The 18,196-nt window shown below is 39.9% G+C and overlaps 1 pseudogene; it reads left to right on the top strand.

Annotated features, from left to right (window-relative positions):
• Positions 1-432: 432 nt before the first annotated feature.
• Positions 433-1,081, top strand: LOC136335090 (large ribosomal subunit protein uL22 pseudogene; annotated as a pseudogene).
• Positions 1,082-18,196: the final 17,115 nt, after the last annotated feature.

The following is an 18,196-nucleotide window of genomic DNA, read 5'->3' as shown; positions in this document are numbered from 1 at the left end:
CTAATGATTGATGTTCTCATCTCTCCGTTCCTGTCTGTCTGTCCCTGTCTTTTCCTCTCTCTGTCTCTGTAAAAAATAAATAAATAAATGAATAAAGTTAAATAATTTTTACAAGGATTTAATTCAAATTTGGTTAGACTCCAAATCCAGTTGCTAACCCACTATGTTATCTATGATATTATACTACTCTTTAAGAATAGATGCAATTTCACCAAAACAACACTTGACAAAACTCAGAAGATAATAGAAACAAATTAAAAATCCCCAAGGAACTCAAACACTGAAGAAACACCCAGTAGAAAGGTATCAAATAACCCTCAAATGTAGTTCAGAGAGGTAAGGATAAATTAGAAATGTCTGGTGTCCTGAAAGTAAAGGGAAAGTAGTTTTAAGAAGAAAAGGGCTCTTCCCAAAAACGGGCCATTTTGACCTCTCAAAATGGTTCGCTACTCACTTGACCCAGAAAACCCCACAAAATCATGCAAGTCAAGAGGCTCAAACCTTCGAGTTCACTTTAAGAACATGCGTGAAACTGCCCAGGCCACCAAGGGTATGCATATTTGAAAAGCCACCAAGTACCTGAAGGATGTCACTTTACAGAAGCAGTGTGTGCCATTCCATAGTTACAATGGTGGAGTTGGTAGGTGGGCCCAGGACAAACAGTGGGGCTGGACACAGGATCGCTGGCCTAAAAAGAGTGCTGAATTTTTGCTCCACATGCTTAAAAATGCGGAGAGTAATGCTGAACTTAAGAGGTTAGATGTAGATTCTCTGGTCATTGAGCACATCCAGGTGAACAAGCCTCCCAAAATGCGAAGAATTTACAGAGCTCATGGGTGGATTAACCCTTACATGAGCTCTCCCCATTACATTGAGATGATCCTTACTGAAAAGAAGAAGATTGTTCCTAAACCAGAAGAGGAAGTTGCACAGAAGAAAAAGATATCCCAGAAGAAACTGAAGAAACAAAAACTTATGGCCCGGGAGTAAATTCAACATAAATAGGAATAAAACTAAAAGCCAAGGATAACTTGCAGTGTGGCCTAGATGGGATAAGTTTGTGGGTTCTATCTATGTAACTAGGTGAACCAAAGGATTCAGTGTGTGTCTCTCTCCCTTCCTCTATCTAAAATAACAATTAAAAAAAAGTGAAAGCAGAAAAAAAAAGAAGAAAAGGAATATCCAACAAAGCAAATGCTAAAGAAATGCTTAGTAAGATGATGACTACAAAATGTCTATTGATTTTTAATAGCACAAAAATCATGATTTTTTTTTTTTTATAATTTTATTTTTTTAATGGGGTGACATCAATAAATCAGGATACATATATTCAAAGATAACAAGTCCAGGTTATCTTGTCGTTCAATTATGTTGCATACCCACCACCCAAAGTCAGATTGTCCTCTGTCACCTTCTATCTTGTTTTCTTTGTGCCCCTCCCCACCCCCTATCCCTCTCCCATTCCCCCCTCCCCCCGTAACCACCACACTCTTGTCAATGTCTCTTAGTTTCAGTATTATGTCCCACCTACGTATGGAATAATACAGTTCCTGTTTTTTTCTGATTTACTTATTTCGCTTCGTATCATGTTATCAAGATCCCACCATTTTGCTGTAAATGTTCCGATGTCATCATTTCTTATGGCTGAGTAGTATTCCATAGTGTATATGTGCCACATCTTCTTTATCCAGTCATCTATTGATGGGCTTTTTGGTTGTTTCCATGTCCTGGCCACTGTGAACAATGCTGCAATAAACATGGGGCTGCATGTGTCTTTACGTATCAATGTTTCTGAGTTTTGGGGATATATACCCAGTAGAGGGATTGCTGGGTCATAAGGTAGTTCTATTTGCAGTTTTTTGAGGAACCACCATACTTTCTTCCATAATGGTTGTACTACTTTACATTCCCACCAACAGTGTATGAGGGTTCCTTTTTCTCCACAGCCTCTCCAACATTTGCTATTACCTGACTTGCTAATAACAGCTAATCGAACAGGTGTGAGGTGGTATCTCATTGCCGTTTTGATTTGCATTTCTCTAATAGCTAAAGAAGATGAGCATCTTTTCATATATCTGTTGGCCATTTGTATTTCTTCCGGGGAGAAGTGTCTATTCATATCCTCTTCCCATTTTTTTATTGGATTGTTTGTTTGTTTGTTGTTGAGTTTTATGAGTTCTTTGTATATTTTGGATATTAGGCCCTTATCTGAGCTGTTGTTTGAAAATATCATTTCCCATTTAGTTGGCTTTCTGTTTATTTTGTTATCAGTTTCCCTTGCTGAGCAAAAACTTCTTAGTCTGATGTAGTCCCATTCATTAATTTTTGCCTTCACTTCTCTTGCCATTGGAGTCAAATTCATAAAATGCTCTTTAAAACCCAGGTCCATGAGTTGAGTACCTATGTCTTCTTCTATGTACTTAATTGTTTCAGGTCTTATGTTTAGATCTTTGATCCATTTTGAGTTAATTTTTGTACAGGGAGAGAGACTGTAGTCCAGTTTCATTCTTTTGCATGTGGCTTTCCAGTTTTCCCAGCACCATTTATTGAAGAGGCTTTCTTTTCTCCATTGTGTGTTGTTGGCCCCTTTATCAAAAATTATTTGACTATATATATGTGGCTTTATTTTTGGACTTTCTATTCTGTTCCATTGGTCTGAGTGTCTATTTTTCTGCCAATACCATGCTGTTTTGATTATCGTGGCCCTATAATATAGTTTGAAGTCAGGTATTGTTATGCCCCCAGCTTCATTCTTTTTCTTTAGGATTGCTTTGGCTATTCGGGGGTTTTTATAGTTCCATATAAATCTGATGATTTTTTGCTCTATTTCTTTAAAAAACGTCATTGGAAGTTTGATGGGAATTGCATTAAATTTGTATATTGCTTTGGGTAATATAGCCATCTTGATTATATTTATTCTTCCTAGCCAAGAACAAGGTATATTCTTCCATCTCATTATATCTTTTTCGATTTCCCTTAACAATGGTTTATAGTTTTCATTATATAAGTCCTTTACATTCTTTGTTATGTTTATTCCTAAGTATTTTATTTTTTTTGTTGCAATCGTGAAGGGGATTATTCTTTTGAGTTCCTTCTCAGTTGTTTCATTGTTGGCATATAGAAAGGCTATTGACTTCTGTATGTTAATTTTGTATCCTGCGACCTTACTGTATTGGCTTATTGTTTCTAGTAGTCTTTTTGTGGATTCTTTGGGGTTTTCGATGTATAGGATCATATCATCTGCAAAAAGTGATACCTTTACTTCTTCTTTTCCGATATGGATGCCTTTTATTTCTTTGTCTTGTCTGATTGCTCTGGCTAGAACCTCTAGTACCACATTAAATAAGAGTGGAGAGAGTGGACAACCCTGTCTTGTTCCTGATTTAAGGGGGAAAGCCTTCAGTTTAGTGCCATTTAATATGATGTTAGCTGATGGTTTATCATATATGGCCTTTATCATGTTGAGATATTTTCCTTCTATACCCATTTTGTTGAGAGTCTTAAACATAAAATTGTGTTGTATTTTATCGAAAGACTTTTCTGCGTCTATTGATAAGATCATGTGGTTTTTGTTCTTTGTTTTGTTGATATGGTGTATTACATTAACCGTTTTACGTATGTTGAACCATCCTTGAGATTCTGGGATGAATCCCACTTGATCATGATGTATTATTTTTTTAATATGTTGTTGTATTCGATTTGCTAGTATTTTGTTTAGTATTTTAGCATCTGTATTCATTAGAGATATTGGTCTGTAGTTTTCTTTTTTTGTGCCATCCTTGCCTGGTTTTGGGATGAGGGTTATGTTGGCCTCATAAAATGTGTTTGGAAGTATTGCTTCTTCTTCAATTTTTTGGAAGACTTTGAGTAGAATAGGAACCAAGTCTTCTTTGAATGTTTGATAAAATTCGCTGGTATAGCCGTCAGGGCCTGGACTTTTATTTTTGGGGAGGTTTTTAATGGTTTTTTCTATTTCTTCTCTACTGATAGGTCTGTTTAGGCTTTCTGCTTCTTCTTGACTCAGTCTAGGAAGGTTGTATTTTTCTAGGAATTTATCCATTTCTTCTAGGTTGTTGAATTTAGTGGCATAAAGTTTTTCATAGTATTCTACAATAATTCTTTGTATATCTACAGTGTCCGTGGTGATTTCTCCTCTTTCATTTTGGATTTTGTTTATATGAGTTCTTTCTCTTTTTTCCTTGGTAAGTCTTGTCAAGGGTTTGTCAATTTTGTTGATCTTTTTAAAGAACCAGCTCCTTGTTCTATTAATTTTTTCTATAGTTTTTCTGTTCTCTAATTCATTTATTTCTGCTCTGATTTTTATTATTTCCTTTCTTCGGCTGGTTTTGGGTTGTCTTTGTTCTTCTTTTTCTAGTTCCTTAAGGTGGGAAGTTAAGTGGTTCACTTGGACTCTCTCTTGTTTGTTCATATATGCCTGAAGTGATATGAACTTCCCTCTTATCACTGCTTTTGCTGCATCCCATAGATTCTGATATGTCGTATTGTCATTTTCATTAGTCTGTATATATCTTTTGATCTCTGCACTTATTTCTTCTTTGACCCATTCATTTTTTAAAAGTATGTTGTTTAGTTTCCACATTTTTGTGGGATTTTTTTCCTCTTTTTTGCAGTTGAATTCTAGTTTCAAGGCTTTATGATCAGAAAATATGCTTGGTACAACTTCAATTTTTCTGAATTTGCTGATATTGTTTTTGTGGCCCAACATATGGTCAATTCTTGAGAATGATCCATGTACACTGGAGAAAAATGTATACTCAGTCACTTTGGGATGAAATGTCTTGTAGATGTCTATCATATCCAGGTGCTCTAGTGTTTTGTTTAAGGCCACTATGTCTTTGTTGATTCTCTGTTTGGGTGACCGATCTAGAGCCGTCAGCGGTATATTGAGGTCTCCAAGTATGATTGTATTTTTGTCAGTTTTTGTTTTAAGATCAATAAGTAGCTGTCTTATATATTTTGGTGCTCCTTGGTTTGGTGCATATATATTAAGAATTGTTATGTCTTCTTGATTCAGTGTCCCCTTAGCCATTATGAAATGGCCATTTTTGTCTCTGAGTACTTTTCCTGTCTTGTAGTCAGCATTATCATATATGAGTATTGCTACACCTGCTTTTTTTTGGATGTTATTTGCTTGGAGTATTGTTTTCCAGCCTTTCACTTTGAATTTGTTTTTATCCTTGTTACTTAGATGAGTTTCCTGTAGGCAGCATACAGTTGGATTTTCTTTTTTAATCCATTCTGCTACTCTGTGCCTTTTTATTGGTGAGTTTAATCCGTTTACATTTAGTGTAATTATTGACACCTGTGAGTTCCCTATTGCCATTTTATATCTTGCTTTCTGTTAGTTTTGTGTCTTGTTTGATCCTACTCTTTCGTTTTTCTATCTTTTGTTTTTATTTGGTTGTATTCCATACATCTTTCTTCTGTTGCTATCTTTTTTATCTCATGTGCTTCTGTGGTGGTTTTTTCAGTGGTGGTTACCTTTGAGTAATGAAAAGGGTCCCTACCCTGTTCATTGTAGCGAACTATTTTGTGAGTACTTTTGCACTCCATCGTCCTTTGCTACTGTTAATCTCCATCTTCTCCTCCTCTTTCTTTTTGTTGTTGTCACAGTTTAAATTTGGTTTTATTGTGTTCTTCTTGGAGCTTTTACTTGTGGCTCTGTTTTCTTTTGTTCTTTGTATCTGATTGGAGAACCCCCTTTAGTAATTCCTGGAGTGGGGGTTTTCTGATGATAAATTCCCTCATCTTTTCTGTATCTGTGAATGTTTTTATTTCTCCTTCGTATTTGAAGGATAGCTTTGATGGGTATAGTATTCATGGCTGAAAGTTCCTCTCTTTCAGGACTTTAAATATTGGGGTCCACTCTCTTCTAGCTTGTAGAGTTTCTGCTGAGAAATCTGATGATAATCTAATGGGCCTTCCTTTATATGTTGTATTCTTCTTTTCCCTGGCTGCCTTGAGAATTTTTTCTTTGCTGTTGGTTTGTGTCAATTTCATTATGATATGCCTTGGAGTAGGTTTGTTGGGGTTAAGAAAACTTGGAGTTCTGTTTGCTTCTTGAACTTGAGGCTTTAGTTCTTTCCACAGGCTTGGGAAGTTCTCATCTATTATTTGTTTGAGTATGTTCTCCATTCCATTTTCTCTCTCTTCTCCCTCTGATATACCTATTATTCTTATGTTATTCTTTTTGATGGAGTCAGATAATTCTTGTAGGGCTATCTCATTTTTTTTAATTTTTGAGTCTCTTTCTTCTTCTCTCTGTTGTGCCTCAAGTTGCTTGTCTTCTATTTCACTAATCCTCTCTTCTATCTGACCTGTTCTATTAGCTAAGCTTGTTACTTCGTTTTTCAGCTCGTGAATTGAGTTTTTCATCTGTTTGATTTGTTTTTATAGTTTCAATTTCCTTGGACATATATTCTTTGTGTTCATTGAGTTGTTTTCTGAGCTCCCTAAATTGCCTTTCTGTGTTTTCTTGTATATCTCGGAGGATTTTTAGTATTTCTATCTTGAATTCTCTGTCATTTAGCTCCAAGGTTTCCAATATATTAAATTTTTTCTCCATAGATTTTTCCTCATCTAGCTGTGTTACCTCTCTTTCTTTTGTATCCATGATATTCGATTTTCTCTTCCTTAATGGCATCTGAGGGTGGTTTTGTTGATAGTATTAATGAGATTTAATAAAGAATAAAAAGTTAAAAAAAATAAAAAAAAATAAAAAATCGAAAAGAGTTGTTTTTTTTTAAAAAAAATTAATAATGAAATAAAGAAAAATAAAATAAAATAAAAATTTAAAAAAAAAGGAAATTATTCCCCCCCTCCTTTTTTCCTCTCCTCTCCGCTCCCCTCTTTCTTGAGAAAATCTTGTGGTGTACTGTGAGTTATAACAAACAATGCCTGTGATGGAGGGCCTGAATTGGGGAAAAGTAATAAAGGGGCAAAAAAGAAAAAAAGAAAAAAAAATAGGAAAAAGAAAAAAAAAAGATCGTATGGACCCACAAAAAGCAAATAAGGAAAAAATTTGGGTCAAGAATAAAATGATTTGCTTTTAGGTGTTGGTTGTCTAAGAGTTATGATGAGAGGAATAAGAGGAAAACGGAAAAATGGGGGGACAAATTAAAAACTTACTATTGTATTTAGTGGAACAAGAACTAGATAATATGGAGAGCCAGTGATGGGAGCACTGCTAGTGAGTTAAAAAGGTGAAGTAAAAACCCCCCAAAATGCCACAAACATAGGTTTGAGTCCCAGATAAGATAATTTGTTTGTTATTGAGGTTTGAATGAGAGGAGATGTAAAGGAGAAAGGAAGAAACTAATATAGAGGGAGAAAAGAAAGAGAGAGAGAGAGAAAAAAGAGGGAACCACTAAAAGAAGAAAAAAGAAAGGAGAGAGAGAGAGAGTTAAGGGTTTTGGAGTGCAACCCTCATAGAGAGAAAGGAAGAGAAGAGAAAAGATAATGGGAGATGTAACACTTATGGGTAGTGTAGTTCAAGGAGAGGAGAGAGTAAGACCAGTAGAGAGTTAATCGGCCAAATTGGAGGAGGAAAAAAAAGTATCAAGAATGAAGATAAGAGAAACAAACGAACAAATATAATAAAATGTGATAGGTTATAAAGTCTGCAGATTATTCTTGATTTTGAGAGGTTATCTTCTTGCTTTTTCTTTTCTCTCCCTCTTCCTGGTCGGTGACTCTGTACCCCGGGTTCTGCCCCTTTGGCACGCTCAGGTAGAGGCTTGCAGTTGATAAGTCTCTATGGCAATGTCATGTATTGTGCTTTAGTCTCGTGGGAGTCGAGGCTCATTAGCATTTATAGGCTCCGACAGTGAGAGAGTCCGTGTTCCTGGAGCCTTTCTCCTAGTCTTTCCTTCCTCAATTAGTAGCCTGATAATCCAGCTATGGGGTTGCTGCTGCCTCTGCCTGGATAGTAAGAGGCTCAAAGAGCTGGCAACTCCCCACTCTATTTCCACTCAGCACAGGGCTCTGGGTAAGGCTCAGTCAGTCAGAGCTGCTAGCATAATCAGGCGGGCTTTCCGCCCACTCAAAGACCACTGGCTCTGCCACTCTGTCCGGTAACACAAGCGGGCACCCACTTCTGGGGGACGCTTGGAGGAAACTCTCACTCACTGTCTGCGACCAGGATATCCAGCCAGCAGTCTCACGCTCTGAGTGAAACCCCCAACCGCAGGGAAAAGTTGCAGCGTTGGAATTGAGTCTCGCTCCGTCCCCGTGCGCAGCTTTTGCAAGGCGCTGGGGCGGCTCGAGATTCCGCTTTGGCCCACACAAAGGCCCTGACTCTGCCCCTCTCTGCGATAACACGGGCGCGCACTGCCGAGACACTCGGAGGAATCACTCACTCCTTATCTGCGCGCGCAAACCAGGATATGAGGCCGGCCGCGGTTCCCTCTGAGTGAAACCCTCACCAGCACGGAAAATCTCCACCGTTGGAATTAGTTCTCACTCCCTCCCGTGTGTGGCTTTCCCAGGGCGCTGGGGCTGCCCAGAGACTCTGTCCTCGGCCCACAGAAAGGCCTCTGACCCTGCCTCTCCGTGGGGCAACACAGGCACCCACTCTCGGGGCCTAGGAAGAAATTCTCGCCCACTAACTGCGCACCGACCAGGAGACCGGGTAAAATGGCCGCTCCGCTTGTCTTTCTTTGTTTGGGTTTGGCGCGAGTGTTAGCTTGTATTGCCTGGGTTGCCACAGGATCAAACTTTCCTTGGCTTGGATCTGTGTGCCACAGCCTGGTTCGGCCGTTTGTGCCGCGGCGGCCTGGATCTATTCACCCCCTTTGCCCGCCTCAGTTTCTATATTCACAGTTACCAGAGAAAGCCGCCCTGTTTAGGTTAGTGAGGAAGGCGGAGCATTTCTTACTCCCTATTTCCTTCGGGGTTTGGTTATATATTTAGCCAATTTTTCACTCAATCATACCTTTGGGTGTATTGCGAAGCATCTGGAAGCTCCAAGTATAGGTTTTTCTGTTTCTGGTTGAAGATCTTGTTGAGTTTTGGGGGAGATTTATCGGTATCGCTTCCTACCCTGCCATTACTCTGACGTCATCCAAAAATCATGATTTTGTCTTTTCACCAAAAGCTAAATTTCACATGCAGATGAGAAAAGGAAGAAAAAAATTTGAATATAAAAATCTCTTTTCAGAGGTTAAACTCTGAAAGGAAGAAAAAACTAGTATTAACTAGACAAGGCTGTTGAAGTGGTAATAGTAAGATTTTAAAAAATTGGAATATATTTACATGATTTTGGAGAAGATATATTAGCAATGGATCAAAATTCTGAGGAGACAGGTAGAATTGGATTATTGACAACAGATGGAAGAACCAAGTTTTGGTTGGAAGAGGAAAAGTTAGCTTCAACTTCATTGAAATAAAAAATTTCAATAAATATTCATGGTGTAAAACTGAAAGTTGAAACACCTATTAATTTCTAATAAAATCTTTTTTTGTTCTTGTAAATGGAAATTAAGTGCTTCCCAGGAGAGTGAAAGGAGGATGATCTGGATTAGGAAGTCTGAGAAGTGAAAGAAATTTTGAAGTAATTACTACAGGAGATGAAAATAGGAGATGATTACAAGGAGAAAGAATACTTTCCTGGTGACACTGTTGTTCTACTTAGTGTATAAAATGAGCACAGGGTTCAGTGACACCAGTCTTTGAGATTGTCTTGAACTCTTTATCAGACAAGGTGTACATTATGAGAAGGCAGGTATTGATGATCCATGACTGGGAATGAATAAAATTACTAATATGACATAGAATTGTGTCAAGAGCAATGGCATTAGTGATTAGAGATTGACTGAAGTAATGGGCAATGGAGTTTGTTAGAGAAAAGAAAAATAAAATTAAAAGACCTATGAGATATAAGATAACAATGAAAAGGTCAGGGGATAAATGATTTTACATGTCAAAGAATGAGCTCAGCGGAAGAAACAGTGCAGGAATCTAAGGATGAGTGGTTTTAATTAAGATGTAAGATTGCAGAAGTAAGGGAGCATCTAAATAAAGAATTTTTATCAGATCCTTCTAGAAAATGGCCATAGGAGTTAAGGGCTAAAGTGAGTTCTAATCCACAGTCTTTGAAGTTGATGAATTCAGGCTTCTCTCTGAATTTATCGTGCATACACTTAAGTCATGTGATATGTAAGGTTGCAGTGGAATCTTCTGAGCTATGCAAAATACTTCAATATATAAGAGAGAGTGATTGGTGTGTTTGAAATGATAGTGACAAAAGGGGTAGAGAGAAGTAGGGGTGAAAGGCAAGGACCTCAAAGGTGCAAAGACAGCAGTCTGGGTCATGGGGGGGGGTGAAGGTAAATGAAGAGAATGCTGATTCCATCCATAAATACAGGGTGAGGTGACATAGATGAGGGTGATTAAGAAGAAAACACAGAAGGATGAAACTATATTCCAAGCAGGGTCAGGTAGTAGTTTCAGCAGGTGGAAAAATTTTCACAGATACTATTAAATGTTTATTTGGAATAGAATGAAGATTTAAAGGCCAAAGTGGACAGATTTTTACAAGATGATAAGAAGCAGTTAGGTCATATTAGAGTCAAGTATCTTGGTGAATCATTTTTTTTAGGAGAAGAAATCACAGGTAGTTCAAAATATGCTCCCAAATGTCTTAGTACTGAGGAATGTGGCCTCAGTAAAATTAGTTGGGGCTCAAGCCTCTCAGTGGGTGCCATAAATCAGTAAATTCTGGCTATCCAAGCAAATTCAGTTCTCATTTTATATTACATTGCATTACACTATATCACACAGTATGGGACAGTACAGAATCTCCATGTACTTCTATTTATAGAAACTGTGGAAAAAGGGGTTCTACTGAAAGAAACCTCACATGGTGATCTGATCATAAATTCCTAACTGGGCAGGTCACGGTGGGTAGTCAGTCACATTTTAGGCTTATAACTTTTGTAGTAAAATCCTTATCTTTGTCTTAAGCAAGCCCCATCTATTGTCTGTGCACCTAAATTAACACACTATTGAAATAAGCATAACCACCCTCAAGAGAGTACATTATATTGTTAACTATCCTGTAATCTGATCCTTGTTTCTCTCCCACATCCATGTAATCTTCCTTACATTAACTCAATTCCAAATGCATAAAAAACCTGAAAATTGTTATTTTTCTGAAGTATTTTTTAATCTGTGGAGATCTTGCTTCTAGGCATATCCTCTGACTCAAATAAATTCTTATAAAATGGTTTACAGTGTTGGACATCTTACATCAGCAAGTTCTAGAGAAAACTATTCTCACTACACATTCAAAGCCCTTGTGGCAGAGGGCACACCTGGAGCACCACCCCTGAGGCCCCACAATCACTGCACTCATTGCTCATAAACAATTGCCTGAGTCTCTGCAAGGATAGCTGTAAGGTGCTGGTGGACTTTGGAATGTTTATTTAGGTTGACTATGAATCTTCTTTCTTGCTATGACAGGTGTTACTTGCCACCTAAAAATAGTGTAGTACCTCTTACTTACAAAATCCTTATTCTTTTAGTTAGCAAAGTTTTTAGATAAAAATGCTACTTTTCTAGACTTTTGCAAGTTTGGGGTTACCATATACTCTGGTGATCAATGTCATCAATGCAGACATGCTCACCTAAGGCTCATCCCCTGTGGTGTGGGGAGGACTCATCTGAAGGCTACATTTTACTTCTTGTACCCTTTTCTGAGCAGAAAAAGCTACTTTACAAATAGTCACATACAATGACTTGGAGGATTATTTGTCATGAATGAAAATTATTTTAATGAATTATTACATCTTTATGTAATCAATAAAGACATGTATCCTAACCAATTCATCAACAGACTTTCCTTCTTTTTCTAATAATCCAAATTATCAACAAACAGATCTCTTTATTTTTTTTTGTTTAATTTCACTATTTGATGATTTTTAATTAAACTTATTGGAGTTACAATGGTGAATAAAATTATATTTTTTTAATTATACAATAGCTAGACTTCTTGATACTACTTATCAAGGGTCAAAATTACTACATTTCTATCCCAGACAAAGAAAAATAACATTTTTGGTCTATGGTATTTTAATACAAGGTCAGAGTTTAGCCATGGTCTAAAGTCATGTCTATTTAACAAATGTGTTTTTAGTCATAAATTTATGTACAAAAAAGGAAAACTAAAATTAAAACACCTGAATTTTTATGTTGATCTTACATATCACCTTATAATTAATATGAACCAATGGTAGCATATTAAATGTTTTATTGGAGTAAAATATACATACAAGAAGATATAAATATATTACAAGTGTACAGCTTGATAAATTTTCAAACTATTGACACACCTTTATAATCAGCACCTAGATGAAGAAACAGAGCATCACCAACACTTCACAGCTCCCTCTACAGGAAAATTATTTCAGGGATTACTAAGGCCAAAATAACCCTGAGCATAAGCAAATTCAACTAATACTATTGGTTCTATAATCTTCATACAATATCAAGATGTTTAACTCTTTTGTAGATGGGCAGGAAATTTCTGATGGACAGGCACCAGTTCACAGACCAAAAGTTGAAAAACATTGGTAAAGATTACTTATGTCTGATTTTTTTTACTTTATAGAAAGGGCATGTCTGTTTGCCATTTGAATATCTTCTTTTGTCAAGTGACTGCTTAAGACTTTTGCATTTTTTTTTATCAATTTGCTTGGGTGTTTTTTTTTTTTTTTTAGAGATCTTTTTGTTTTTCTTCAATAAGTATACATCCTTTGTACCAGGAAAAATTTCTCAGCTTTTTTATTTTCTTATTTTATTTATTCATTTTTAGAGAGGAGAGAGAGACAGAGAAGGAGAGAGAGGAGAAAGAGACAGAGAGAGAGAAGGGAGAGGAGCTGGAAGCATCAACTCCCATATGTGCCTTGACCAGGCAAGTCCAGGGTTTCGAACCGGCAATCTCAGCATTTCCAGGCAGGTCGACGCTTTATCCACTGTGCCACCACAGGTCAGGCTTTCTCAGCTTTTTTGAATATTCCAGAATATCTTGAATGCCATTCACATAAGGACCAAAACTCTTCTTTCCTATTTTTTCTGCCTCGTGTAGTGATTTCACTTATATCTGTTCTGCTTCCGAAACTGTATGGCTAATAAAGAGCTAAGATGTTTCAGTATCTCTCTACAATTAACAACACATATTTCTGCTGCCATCCCATTATTTGGAGGCCTAGCACTATCTCATTATTGGATTAGAAAACATTGCTTTTCTCAACTCATAACTCATGATTCTTACTCTGACATTTTGAGTTTAAAATATGTATCACCTTCTGGGATGGACACTGCAATCCATTCCTCTGATTGTAGGGAATCACCCATTTAACCTTGAACCTTCTATGACTTGGATTGAGGAACTTTAGTTAAAAGCCCTGAGTGAATGTCTCTTGGATGCAAACACCAAGAAACTGTGTAAGTGACCTTTGTGCAGACACAAAAAATGCATGTGAATGGGTTTTAGAAAATTAGCCTAGAGGTTCTAGATTGCCCCTTCCCTTTTGCTTGTTAATTAGCAAAAGAAAAAGAATATACTGAACAAATTAGATCTTTCTCCTTGTCAGCAAAATGTCCATTAATCATTCTTACCTCTTATCACCTGGCCACTCTCCCTTGTAATCCTGTTACCTCTGTTCTGCTGCTGATCAATAAAAGTTATGGGAGAAGAAAATTCAGGAGGTCTTCTTTGTCTTCCTTGGCAGGCCATCCCCTCTTCCTCTTGACATCAGTTTGTGTCTTGAGTAGGTTTTCCCCATGTGACACTGGTAGTTCCCAGCGGGCTAGAGTACTCCAAGTGGTGACCCTGACATGACTGTATGGAATCCATGTGAGAAGAGTAATTTAGCGGCCACATCTTATGGGGAATTCCATTAAAGAAAAGTTCCCACTTGCCTTGAGGAAGGAACTGATGCACATAGGTTAGAGAAGGGTGTCTACATTGGTCAGGAGCTCACCACGAAGCAGCACATTTACGTTAGAAATTTACAACACTTGCTCCATGCTGCTCAGTGTACTGTAGAGCCTAAAACATTATAGCAACTCTTGCTGTACAAGAGCACTGCCCATGGTTTCCCAGTTAGAGAACCTTAGATTTCAAATTATGGGAACAAGTAGATAAAGTTTTCAAAAGGCAGTTTGAATGGGGATTAAAGTTTTCTATTTCTCTTCTCACAACATAGCAGAAAGTAAAAAAAAAAAAAAAAAGAATCTCAACCTGAACCGCCAGTTACAGCAACAATAAAATCTGAGGAGGCCAATAAGGAAGACAATACACCTTTTCCTCCTCTCTTGCCTCCTGAGGAGCCTTCAGCTCTCCCCTATCCTCCACCTCTTCTCCCTGGACCTAGGAATGTTGACCGAGGGTGCACCACGAAGACTCTAGACCCAAGTGTGTGGGTAAAACAGAAGAAAAAGTTTATTACACTCGCGAGCGGGCTCAAGGCAAGGAGGTGGCCAAGAGCCCCGAACAATCTTCAGCAAGCAAGTTTTATACATTATCTCAGGTCAGGAATTCAGGAGTCATGAGATAGGGAAGTTGCAAGGGCTCTCAGGGTGATTGCCCCAGGTACTTGCGGAAGAGCAATCACCTATGATTACATCGGGGCGAGGCGGGCCAGTTCTTGTTCTGCAAGCCAAAATTAGCCAAGCAAAGGACAGAAGGAATTTTCTATTTTTACTGTTACACTAGCTCTAAGCAAATTTCTCAGTGGTTTATGGTAGGGAGCGGTCAATTCCTGCTTTCTTTAATTTTAGACAAAAGGTCAAGCAGAATTTTTCCACTCACGGTTACATTTCCTCCTCTTTCTCTTGCATATCTCTAATCCTAGAGATCTGAGTCCTGGTTTAATCTTTCATAATGCTGTCTTACAATCATGAGTTTTACGGTCCCTATTTGCCCCTGCAGGAAGGTGGTTAGTTTATTTAAGACACACGGTCCAATAGTGACAACTAGCAGTAGTACTATAAGGGGTCCTGCCAAGGTGGAGATGAGGGTAGTCAACCAGGGTGATTTGGTATACCACCCTTCAAACCATCCCTGCTGGTCCTGTAATCTCTTTTCTCTAGCCTTCAGCCTTTCTTTTAATTTGCTCATGGAGTCTCTTACTACTCCAGTGTGGTCGGCATAGAAACAGCATTCTTCTTTTAAAGCAGCACATAAACCACCCTCTCTTAAAAATAACAAGTCTAAGCCTCGTCTGTTTTGCAACACGACCTCAGAGAGGGAGGTCAGTGACTTTTCTAAGGCTTCTATTGACTGCTCTATGGCCTTTAAATCCTGGTTAATAGCAGACTCTAGCAAGGCCATTTGTCTGGGTCCTTCAACTAGGGCAGCAGTTCCTGTTCCTACTCCTGCCAATACCCCGGCTCCCAGCAGTACTGCTAGGGTGAGTGTGACAGGCTCTCTTTTATGTCTGGTCCACCCCTCAACCGTCTCTTCAAAGTCCTCATTTCCATGATATATAAGGCGGGGGAAAACCCTAACCATTACACAAAAATCTTGAGAGTTGTTAAAGGCCTGAGTGGATACACAGGGAGTCAGGCCCGTTCTGCATGCCCACCGAGTTCCTTTTTCAGGGATTAAATAGGAACTGTTAGGGGAAATTGAAATAGTCTGCAGGCATCGGGCCTTGTCTGAGGCAGACGGGGTTCCTAGACATATTACAAGGAAGGGGTCTAGCAGGGTCCGTGGTCGGGATGTCCCAAGTCTCCAGCCCTGCCGCAAGCTGACAGAGGTCTGGATACAGGGACGGCCATCAAGTCCAGGGGGGATGGTCATTGGAAGTCACTTCCCATACTATGTCACTGGTCCCTGATATCACCTGCCATGTCTGCCAGGTCGGTTGGTGGGGATTTGTTGCGGTGGCGGACACGCAGCTTGAGGGGATTATCTGTTTTCTCCACTGTCCACTGGTCATCAGGAGCAGGAGCAGGCTTGAGGTGTGACGTATGGATCCAAACGGCGATGCCATCGACCTTTACAGCGGTGGGTGTGATGAGGAGGACCTGGTAGGGTCCCTTCCAGCGGGGTTCGAGTGTTCGGTGTTGGTGTCTCCGGACATAGACGAAGTCCCCAACCTGGTAGCGATGCGGGGTCCCATCTCCTGCCGGCTGGTAAAGGTCAGACAACTGCTTCCATAGGCAATGTTGCACTCTGGCCAGGGCCTGTAACCTAACAGACAAGGGGGTATTCGGGATATTTATGTCAGAGAGGGATAAATCCCGAATAGGCGGAGGGGTTCCAAAAAGTATTTCAAAGGGAGTTAGGTTAGTTTTAGCAGAAGGGGTATTTCGAGCCCGGAAAAGAGCGTATGGTAGGAGCATTACCCAATCTCTATGGCCAGTCTCTATGACTAATTTAGTTAAGGTCTCTTTAATTGTTCTATTCATTCTCTCTACCTGTCCTGAACTTTGGGGTCTATAAGCACAATGTAGTTTCCAATTAATTCCCAATATTTTGGCTACCCCCTGGCTTACCTGGGCCACAAACGCCGGTCCGTTATCAGACCCTATTACCTTTGGAAGGCCAAATCTAGGAAAGATTTCTTCCATAATCTTCTTAATTACCACCGCCGCCATCTCATGTTTGGTAGGGAAGGCTTCTACCCATCCTGAAAAGGTGTCTACAAAAACTAAGAGATACCTTAGTCCATACTTGGCAGGTTTTACCTCAGTGAAGTCTACTTCCCAATATTGGCCTGGTCTGGTGCCTCGGAGACGGGTTCCTCTGGTTCCTTTGGCTGGGTAGGCATTTACCATCTGGCAGGCCTTACAAGCTTTGACTACTTCCTTTGCCATTTGCCTCTTCTCGGGGGTGGTCAATGTTTTATCATCCTGAAGCAGTTGTACCAGTTTGTCAGTCCCAAGGTGGGTGAGATGGTGGGCCATCTGGAGGAACGTCCGAGCATCCTCAGGTTCCTTTAAGTGGGTCAGGGTGGGGGATGGCTCTGCTTCTATAGTAAGGATGTTGGAGGCAGTCCTCATGGCTACCGCTCGAGCCTCCTCATCCGCCTTCCTGTTGCCTTTGGCTACTGGGTCTTGCCCTTTCTGGTGCCCAGGGCAATGGACAATGGCCAGCTCCCGTGGGAGCATGACAGCATCTAAGAGGGCTAGGATTTCTTGTTTGTGCTTAATGTCTTTACCTGCTGATGTGAGCAGGCCCCTTTCTTTGTAAATTGCCCCATGCACATGTGCAGTGGCAAATGCATACCTGCTGTCCGTGTAGACGGTGGCCCGCTTACCACTAGCCAGTTCTAAGGCCTTTGTTAGAGCTATTAGTTCTGCCTTTTGGGCTGAGGTTCCTGGGGCAAGTCTCTCTGACCAGATTACTTTTTCCTTGTCTACCACTGCAGCCCCAGCTCTGCGTTCTCCTTCATACAGAAAACTGCTTCCATCAGTGTACCAAATTAAGTCAGATTGTGGCAATGGTGTGTCCTGTAAGTCTTTTTTGATCCCAGCCTCCTTGGCTAGGATATCCCTGCACTGATGGTGGACAGTTCCCCCCTCTTTCCTGGGTAGCAGGGTGGCTGGGTTCAAAACAGTTGGAGAGCCAAAGGTGATCCTGTCTTTATCTAACAGGAGGCTTTGGTAATGAGTAATGCGGGCATTGGTTAGCCAGCGGTCTGGAGGTTGTCTGATTATGCTTTCCAGGGCATGGGGGGTGACAACAGTCAATTTTTGGCCCAGAGTCAGTTTGTCGGCATCTTTGACCAGGAGGGCCACAGCAGCGATCACCCGTAGGCATCCCGGCCACCCTTTTGCAACTGCGTCCAACCTCTTAGAGAGATAAGCCACCGGCCATTTCCAGGGTCCCAGAGACTGAGTCAATACTCCTTTAGCTATCCCTTCCTTCTCGTCTACATAGAGAGTGAATGGCTTCTCTATGTTGGGGAGTGCTAAGGCCGGGGCTGACAACAGTGCCCTCTTGATTTGGTCAAAGGCCTTTTGCTGTTCATCTCCCCAGGTATACTCAGTTCCATCCTTTAACAAGGGGTACAGAGGGGCGGCTAGTGTGGCAAAGCCGGGTATCCATAGTCTGCAAAAACCTGCTGTGCCCAAGAACTCCCTGAGGCCCTTCCGATTTTTCGGAGGCGGGATTTGAGTAACAGTCTTTTTCCTGGCCTCAGTTAGCCATCTCTTACCGTCTCGG

Source organism: Saccopteryx bilineata, chromosome 4, assembly GCF_036850765.1.
Source record: "Saccopteryx bilineata isolate mSacBil1 chromosome 4, mSacBil1_pri_phased_curated, whole genome shotgun sequence".
Lineage (NCBI taxonomy): Eukaryota > Metazoa > Chordata > Mammalia > Chiroptera > Emballonuridae > Saccopteryx > Saccopteryx bilineata.
The sequence above is the reverse complement of the archived record's forward strand: the minus strand, read 5'-3'. Positions and strand labels throughout refer to the sequence as shown.